Genomic DNA, 9,538 nt, shown 5'->3' on the forward strand with positions numbered 1-9,538 from the left:
GTTCAAAAAATCATCAGAGCAGGTTACTACTGGGATAGCATGGAAAAAGATACCAAAGAATTTGTCAAAAAATGTGATAAGTGTCAACGATTTGCACCGATGATCCATCAGCCTGGGGAACAGCTCCATTCGATCTTATCCCCATGGCCTCTCATGAAATGGGGAATTGATATAGTTGGCCGTCTGCCAACGGCCCTAGGTAAAGCTAAGTTTATTTTATTTATGACTGATTATTTTTCTAAGTGGGTAGAAGCACAGGCCTTCGAGAAGGTCCGAGAAAAAGAAGTTATTGACTCCATATGGGACCACATCATATGCCGATTCGGGATACCTACCGAGATTGTATGTGACAATGGAAAACAATTCATCGGCAGCAAAGTGACGGAGTTCCTCGAGGCCCACAAAATAAAGAGGATTTTATCGACACCATACCATCCAACTGGAAATGAACAGGCCGAGTCCACAAACAAAACCATAATTCAAAACCTAAAGAAGAGTTTGGACGATTTGAAGGGAAAATGGAGAGAAGTTCTACCCAAGGTCCTATGGGCATATCGAACAACATCAAAGTCTAGCACGGGGGCTACCCCGTTGTCTTTAGTTTATGGCTCTGAGGCCCTCATCCCTGTCGAAGTCGGAGAGCCCTGAGCCAGGTTTCGACATGCATCGGAAGATTCAAATCACGAAGCCATGAATGCTAGCCTCGAGCTACTAGATGAAAAACGAGAAGCAGCACTTGTTAGAATGGTCGTGCAAAAGCAAAGGATAGAAAGGTACTACAATAAAAGAACCAATCTCCGACACTTCGGAATTGGGGACTTAGTTCTACAGAAAGTTACCCTCAATACTCGAGACCCAAATAAAGGGAAGCTAGGCCCGAATTGGGAAGGACCGTACCGAGTCCTCGGAGCTGTCGGCAAAGGATCTTACAAACTTAGCACGATGTAAGGGGAACAACTACAAAACAATTGGAACGTATCACTACTCAAACGATACTACTGCTAAAGTATGACTTTATCCTTTGTCCATTTGAGTTTAAAACTAACTTATTACAGATTTTCGATCGAAGCTATCGAAGGCACACGATCTCGAAGACACCCTTTTTACACGAAGGCCTTAGGTTTTAAAGCATGTGTTGCACTCTTTTTCCGTTAGATCGGATTTTGTCCCAAATGGGTTTTACCGGCAAGGTTTTTAACGAGGAAACAATTGTATGCAACCTAAGGAGGACTCAACAGTATCCAAGGCTTCTTTTCAATCAACCTCGATGTCAAGACCCCGGTTCGCCCTCCGTGAACCCTCGTGACGGCACCTAGTCTCTACGACTAGGTAAGCCTAACAATGAAGAATATAAACAACAGTTGTGGAAGAAATAATTTAAAAACCGAAATAATATAATAAAACAGTGTTCAGGATGCAGCCTGGCACATAACAGTACAAAATCTCAAGCTAAGATATACATAAGAAGCTCTAACTCCAGAAATGTCTAACAAAAGGAAAACTACTAAAGGGCTATACTATTATAGAAAGATAGAAAGGGACTCCTCGGTCTGCGGACGCGGCAGATATACCTCGAAGTCTCTACAGAAGCGCCTCACCTCAAGGATGATAAGACTGAGTGGAAGTACATGGATCTGCACAACAAAAATGTGCAGAAGAGTAGCATGAGCACACCATAGCGATGCCCAGTAATTATCAAGACTAACCTAGTTGGAGTAGTGACGAGGAACAGTCAAGACACCTACCGGTCCAATAAAATGTACAAACATAGGAACAACAGAACATGATGTATATATAAAGACTACACAAAATGGCTAACAATACTACAATCACAATAAGGGAAGAAAATAACAAGTAACAACAAAATACTAAGAATAATGACATAGAAGAGCGAGCAAAAACACAAACCCAAATCCTATAGCCACAATAGAATAAAGGTAAGCAATAACTTAGATCCTACGACAGTGTTCACATCAGGTCTTATCCAACAATTTCCATGAAGTACCGAATCTCGGACAAATTATAGCTCACGAGTCCCTGTACCTGAAATCTAACACTTGGCATCATGTGCCCCCATCAACCTCATAGTCATGCTGACAACTCACTTGCTAACTAGAGCCACTCTCACATGTATAACAAGTAAACGAGGGTGTACATCTATACTCAGCAAAATCAGGAGGACTTCACATCCAATAGGAGTGTGCAACTACGTGTATGCTTGTGCAAGTGCCTTAACATAGTTCCTACCAGCTAATAAGCGTAAGGAAAAGAACGGACAACACGTAAGATGTTTCCTCACACCTTCCACGAGATAAAGCTCATACAGGTAAGCATACCACAACACAATATTAAACAACAAGAATGCCCGCAGGCCATCACAATCCTCACAATCAATCCCTGACATAGCCCACCTTGTCTTGCCACGTGGGCAAATAATAACATAATAAGTGCTTGCCTTGTTTCGCCACACGTGCATCATAATGTTCCCACCTTGTCTCTCCACATGCGCAACCCGCATATAAGCATATATATATATATCCCCCGCCTTGTCGCGCCGCATGTGGAATATATCAATAGTAGCAATAGCACGGCCGAAACCTCGTGCAACCCCATAACAACAGCCGCACGGCAGAAACCTCGTGCACTACCAGAACAAGTACAACAACAATAATAACAATATTGACAAGAATACGACAAGTAAATCAACTCAAGAACTTTCGATCCCAAGGAGACGGTAAAACTAGCTCACAAGGAATAACCACAATAGAGAATACCAAGCGTGATAAGGACAGCTCAACAGGGAAGAAAATAATATGAAGCAACGATCCCACAACATGTAATTCAACAAAAAGGAAGCTAACACGAATCAAAGAATTCCAAATAAGGAAATGTTGACTAAATATAGATTATCTGAACTTCTTTTAAGGTTGGGAAATTTACGAAGAATATACAATAATTTCAATTAAGGATGGACAGCGGGAAGATAATCATCACCTCAATCCAGACTAAACAATTACAGGAGAGATAATAATGACTTCCAATAAAGACGAGCAGTTATGAAGGATAGCATGACAATAGAAGAGGTAAAAATGTTCAGTTAAGAAAAATAAGAGTCAAGTAGGCAATAAGAATGAATCATGAGCATGTAGAGGTGAAACTAGTAAGTGAAAAACTCAAGCATATCAAGTACACATTCATACACAGTGAATATAAGGACCTAAGAACCCTAAAAGGCCAATTTTTCAACAAATAAGTCCGAGCACGCACTCGTCACCTCGCGTACACGAACTACAATCAACATAGCAGACTCAAATCCTAAGGGGAAGTCCCCCACACAAGGTTAGGCAAGATACTTACCTCGAACCGGCTCAAAATCAACCCGAAACCACGTTCTTGCCACGAGTACTCAACTCTAGATGGCCCAAATTTATCCAATTAGATTACATAATGTAAATAACACTTCACGTAACTGATTCTACAAACAAATTCTAAGCTAATACGCGAAATTAGGTAAATGACCAAAATGACCCTCGGGCCCAAGCCTCGGAATCGGTTAAAATTTACATTTTCAGAACCCTCGTACTCTTACGAGTCTATACATATCAAGAACACTGAAATCGTTGTTCAATTGACCCCTCAAATACCCATTTTAAGGTCTCTTAATCTCAAGCCCTAATTACCCATTTTGCACCGATTTTTCCCTAATTTTTCACCACTAATTAGACCTTTAATCACATATAAACGAGTTATGAAGTCAAGAATAGTACCTCAAAGTTATTCCCCTTTGGTTTCCTTGAAAATCTCCCTCAAAAGCTTCAATCCCGTTCAAAAATGATGGAAAAATGAAGAAGGGTCACGGATGGGCTATTTAAATACTGCCCATGTATTTGTACATCGCGATCGCGGGAGTAGAGGTGCGATCGCATAGAAGAAATATTTGCTGGGCCAAAGTGTTCCACGCAATCGCGAACGAATCAATGCAATCGCATAGAAGGAAAATACTACTGTCCAAATTTTGTGCTATGCGATTGCGAACAAATCAACGCAATTGCATAGAAGGAAAATTCAACTATCCAAATTTTGTGCTACTCGATGTCAATGCGATCGCATAGAAGGAAAATATGGCAGGTTGACATTGTACTACGCGATCGTGACTATGCCTATGCGATCGCATAGAAGGAAACACCAGATAGCAGAAAGCAGTTCAACCATAGGGAAAAATGACCCGTGGCTCAGCCAGAACACACCCGAGACCCCCGGGACCCCATCCAAACGCATAAACAAGTCACATAACCTAACACGGACTCGCTCGAGGTCTCAAATCACATCAAACAACGCCGAAACGATGAATCGCACCATGAATCGAACAACGAACTTCCAAATCCTCCAAATTCGAAAACTTGTGCCAAAATCGATCAAATCGACCCGCACTGACGCCAAATTTTGCAGACAAGTAGAAAATGAAATAACGGAGCTGCTCCAACTCTCGGAATCGCATTCCGACCCCGATATAACAAAAGTCAACTATGGGTCAAACTTCTCCATTTTCCAAACTTCAACTTTTCCAACTTTCACCGAAATGCCTCAATTTACCCTACGAACCTCCAAATCGGAATCCGGCCTAAGTCCAAAATCACAATAAGGAACTTTTGGAATCATCAAAAATTCATTTCGGGGCCGTTTACTCAAAAGCCCAGTTCCAGTCAAATTCTCACCGTTCAAACTTCCAAAACTAGATTCCTTCTTCCAATTTGACTATGCATCATCCATTAACTGAATTCAACTATGCACGCAAGCCGGTACTCATATTATGAAGCTGTTCAAGACCGTGCGCCGCCGAACAGAGCTTAAATTTCCAAAACGACCGGCCGGGTCGTTACACTCGAATACTGGGGGGCTCACCCTCGGAGGTCATATTTTTGAGGAAAATACTTCATGCCTGAGAGGGCCTCGATAGGAAATATTTGTAATGGGCCAAATGGTCAGATGAACCGTGTCCATATAAAATAGTCGAGCCTCGATGTCAACATGTACGCATGTATCAATTAATGGGAGAAGCATTCTGTTTCTATCAAAAAAACACTTTGTGTCTCAAAGAAAGTCTACTATTATACGAGCTCTACACTTATAATCCTACAGGAAACGGCTCAAGGGCCAAAGTAGGAATGTTACCCCGAGATACTCGGGGACTGTCATCGACAATCAGCTCGCCCGAGCCATCGCAAATTCGGACTCATAAGACCTCAAAAAAGCATCCCCCGAAGCAAAGGCCAAGGCCAATATACTCGGGGACTAAACTTTCAAACAAGCTCGAAAGGTTATCAGGAAACAAGTTCAAAAGACACAACCGAAGGCTACGACCATATAAAAGGCTACGGCCATACTAAAGACTAGGGTCAAATAAAGAATACGGCCGAAATAATGCGGCTCGGACACCTCCGACTTCCGCCATAAATTAAAGGCCTTCAAACATTTTGAAAAGGCCGGTTCAATCAGGCTACCCTCGGCAAAAGCAAAATACAAAGGGCTTCGATAAATTTAGCCCTCGAATAATTTAAAGGCTTCGATAACAACAGCCTTCGAAAAAACCTCAAGGGGTATTCGATTATGTTTACACAAACTAATTAGGTTCCGATTCATCGAACCTTCAAAAAACCCAATGGGTACGAAAAACAAATGCTAAGGCATATTAAAATTTTCACTAAGTCTTTTAGCCGAAAGGAGGGAAAAATTATATAGCCATCCTAAAGGCCGAATAGGCCCAATTTAAAGAGCATAAGGGCCGATCTAAAAGAGCCTAAGGGCCAAATTAAAGAGCCTAAGGGTCAATATATAAGAGCCTAAGGGCCAACTTCGAAAGGCTTAAGGGCCAAAACATATAGTTCGGAACTCCGTTCTTTCTCAACTCGGACTCAAGAGTCCCGATATCCCAAGCTCGCATCGAATCGGTTCAAACTTAGCTCGAGGATTATTATATCTGTTAATAAAGACCTAAGGGTTTATTACATCCCGAATCCGAACCAATACCCGGACCGATCATTCAAGTTATACCATCAAAATATTCCACAAATGAGAGCAAAATGAAACTCAGCAGAAGTTGAGGATAGAGCAAAAAAGTTCTTTATATTCACAAAGGATGTTTTACAAAAGTATATTTACAACAGCCGCAACATCTTTTAAGTACACGGCAATGGTCTTGTTGGCCATGGCCTTCGTCTTCTCAACCTCAGCCTTAGCTTGTGCAGCTTCAGTCGGGCTCTAGCAAGCTCCGCCTCTAACTCCTCGATTTTCCTGGCATGGGCCAGACCCATTGCTTCAATACCTCGGAGTTGAGTTTCAGCCGAGGTCAGTTGGACGGTAACAGCTTCCGTATCGGCAGCGAGCTGATCCATGTTCTTTTTTCACCTATGGCAGTCAGCCTTAACTTGATCAACCTCGCTCCGCAGCTGCCCAGTCATCTCCAACTTCTTGTGCAGCTAAGACATCGAAGTATTAGCCTCCGAAGTAAGGCCAAGAAGACCATACTCTGTTAAAATCATAGTTACCTGTTTATCCAGCTCGATCTCGTTTTTACGAGCCTTGGCCAACTCACCTCGAATGTCCTTAAGCTCCACCTCCTTCTGACCATAGAGGAGCCTCAAGGTTTTCTCCTCATCTGAAACCCTCCTGAGCTCGACCTCACATTGGCTCAACTCGGCTCTAAACTTGGTGATAGCCTATACACGAGGTAAAGAGGTGTCAGTCAAAGGAAAGGAACGAAGAGGAAGTTACGACAATAAAAGTCGACATTTACCTGAGAAAGAAGAGGTTGAGCCTCCTCGAAGAGAGTGGACGCATCGTTAAGGTCGGCAATGTCGCAAACCCCGGTGAAGCAATCCTGAAAGGAGTTTTCTTCGAGGACCTTGATCGGATCAGGCGTTTGCAAAGCCCGTGAATCCTTTATAGTCTTTTTGGAGTAAGCTGGAAGACAAAGTGAATGACCCATTGTCATGGCCCCGAGCTCCTCGGTCGGGGGGCTCTGGCTAGTTTCGGCCCCCTTAGCTCATGTTCCCTTAGGTGTATTTGTTGAAAAAGGAGGTACGATCTCGATTTTGGGGGACTCGAGGGTTTTTTCCGGGTCTCTATTCGGAGTCTCTTCATCAAGTGGCAAGGCATTGGGTTCATTGACGGCCTCGATGGGTTTCCTGGTTCGAGGTACAAGCGCCGATTCTCCACCATCATTCTCTTCATCCTCCAAGCATTGGATGGCTGCATCCAGGTCCACATGAATGAGTTTTCTCTTCGGCTTCCGTACAGGTACCACCTCATCTTGGGAGTCTTTGGGCTTCGAAGCACTCTTTCTTTTATCGTCTTTCCTCGATTTTGGGATCGAGGACGCAGTCTTTTCCCCGGGCGAAACTGGCCTCATTTCGGATACATCTCCGATGCTTGCACAAGTAAACGTGAATAAGTTGATGCCACCAGCAAATGAAAAATATTAGAAACTTGGGAAGAGAATTTACCATGATGTTTGGCCTCCCACTTTCCCCTCGATAATTCACGCCATTTGCGCTCACCGTAGGAGGAGGTAGCAGCTAATTTTCGGACCCAATCCTCGAGGCCGGGGACCGCGTGAGGTTCCCAGGCAGTGGCTACAGAAAGGGTGAAGTCATTGTGAGACATGAAATTTGAATATGAATAAGTACTGGGAAGAAGAATTCCACTTACGATTAAAGTTCCATCTCTCCGGGAACGGCATTTTATCCATAGGGATGGCATCCGAAGTTCTTACTCTGACGAACCTGCTCATCCAGCCTCGATCTTTGGTTTAGTCATTATTGGCAAAGAAGGCCTTCATTGTTCGATGTTGTATCTTGATAAGCCCTCGAAACAACTGGGGCCGATATAATCAAATCAGGTGGTTGAGGATGAATTCCAACCCCTCGGCCTTCTCGGAAAAGTAGCGCAGCATGATCACGATGCGCCAAAATGAGGGGTGAATCTGACCGAGGGTGACTTTGTATGTTTTGCAGAAGTAGATCACCACAGGATAGAGGGGACCTAGAGTGAAGGGGTAAGTGTAAACACTTAAAAACCCCTCCACGTGGGTAGTAATGCTTTCCTCGGGGCTCGGGATCTGAACCAGGACCTCGTCTCCCCAGTCGCAATCTCTCTTCATTGCTTCGAGGTTCTTCTCCGAAATCAGGCTAACATATCGAGATGCATGCTCGCATCGGCCCGGGACATCGGGGGGATTTTCTATACTGAAATCCCTCTTAATTATCCAAAGATCGGGGGTGATTTCTTCAAGAGTCGGCGCCACCACTAGTTTGGCCGGCTGAGAGGTAGAAGAAGTCGACGCTTTATCTTTTTTGGGGAAGGTTTTGGAAGTTTTAGCCATGATCTTAAGCTAAAGAATACAAACTGTGTCGGAATGTGGTATTTTTACAATAATCTGGCGTTTTCTAGCGCTTAAAGAGGCGCTGGAAACAGATGATTAGAGAAAGAGATGAAGAACGGAAAAATGTAATGAAAGAGTAAAGTTCTTTACTCAAAGAAATATCCTCATATTTATAGAAGGGCAACGACGATTCGGCGGCGATAGTGGCCGACCAGTACTGGCGTGCATTCAATGTTTTGGGGAAGTGGACCGACGGGACGTTTCAGTCAGTTCGAGCGCCTGCATCACGAAAATGACATCATCGTTAAAGACTCCGGGAAAGCGAGGATCATATCGTTTCTTATCATCTTACTTTAAGAAACGCGGGGACTATCTGTATACGGTCAAAATCGTATGCCTCCAATTTATAGGCTCGAGGATCCATCCTAGGAACGAGTCCGGGCAAGTTCGAGTTCGAGCCCGGTGGACCAGATTCGAGGCAGAATGCAGTGCTCGAGAGATAGGAATACGAGGAATACCAAGGCTGAGTATGCTCGACCCAGAAATAGTACCATTATGGATTTACAGCAGAATTAGCTAGATTCTTGCCACGTCCCCAAATCATGGTGCAAATCCCGAAATAGGATTGTACGATTCCGTACTAGGCAGTTAGACAGCTGGACCAAGAATATTTCTTATTGTAAATAAAAATATACCTTATTTCGGTTCCCCTATTATATAAAGGGGACCCTAATCATTTGTAAGATCCATCTAATCATTGAGAAAAAAAATACTCTCTACCTTTTCGCCTATTATTCATCAGCATTGTCCTTTAGCTCAAACTGTTCTTACTTTACTTTTCTCGCTTAATTGTTCTTATTGTTCTAAGTCCACCTCGAGGTCACTAAGCTCGATGTCACTACTGCTGAGTAACATTGGTTTGATTCACTTCTATCTTTCATCTCTACCTCATATTTCTTCATTATTAATTGGTATTGAATTAAATCACATATCATTAAAACCACTAATAAAATTTAATTATTACTCGTATTTTCGAGGTATGTATATGTGTGTGTGTGTGTGTGTGTGTGTATATATATATATATATATATATATATATATATGTTCTGTATATTATATAAAAAATTATACAAATTTTATACACTTTTTCGGCTGCCC

This window comes from Nicotiana attenuata, unplaced genomic scaffold (assembly GCF_001879085.1).
Source record: "Nicotiana attenuata strain UT unplaced genomic scaffold, NIATTr2, whole genome shotgun sequence".
In the NCBI taxonomy this organism is placed as follows: domain Eukaryota; kingdom Viridiplantae; phylum Streptophyta; class Magnoliopsida; order Solanales; family Solanaceae; genus Nicotiana; species Nicotiana attenuata.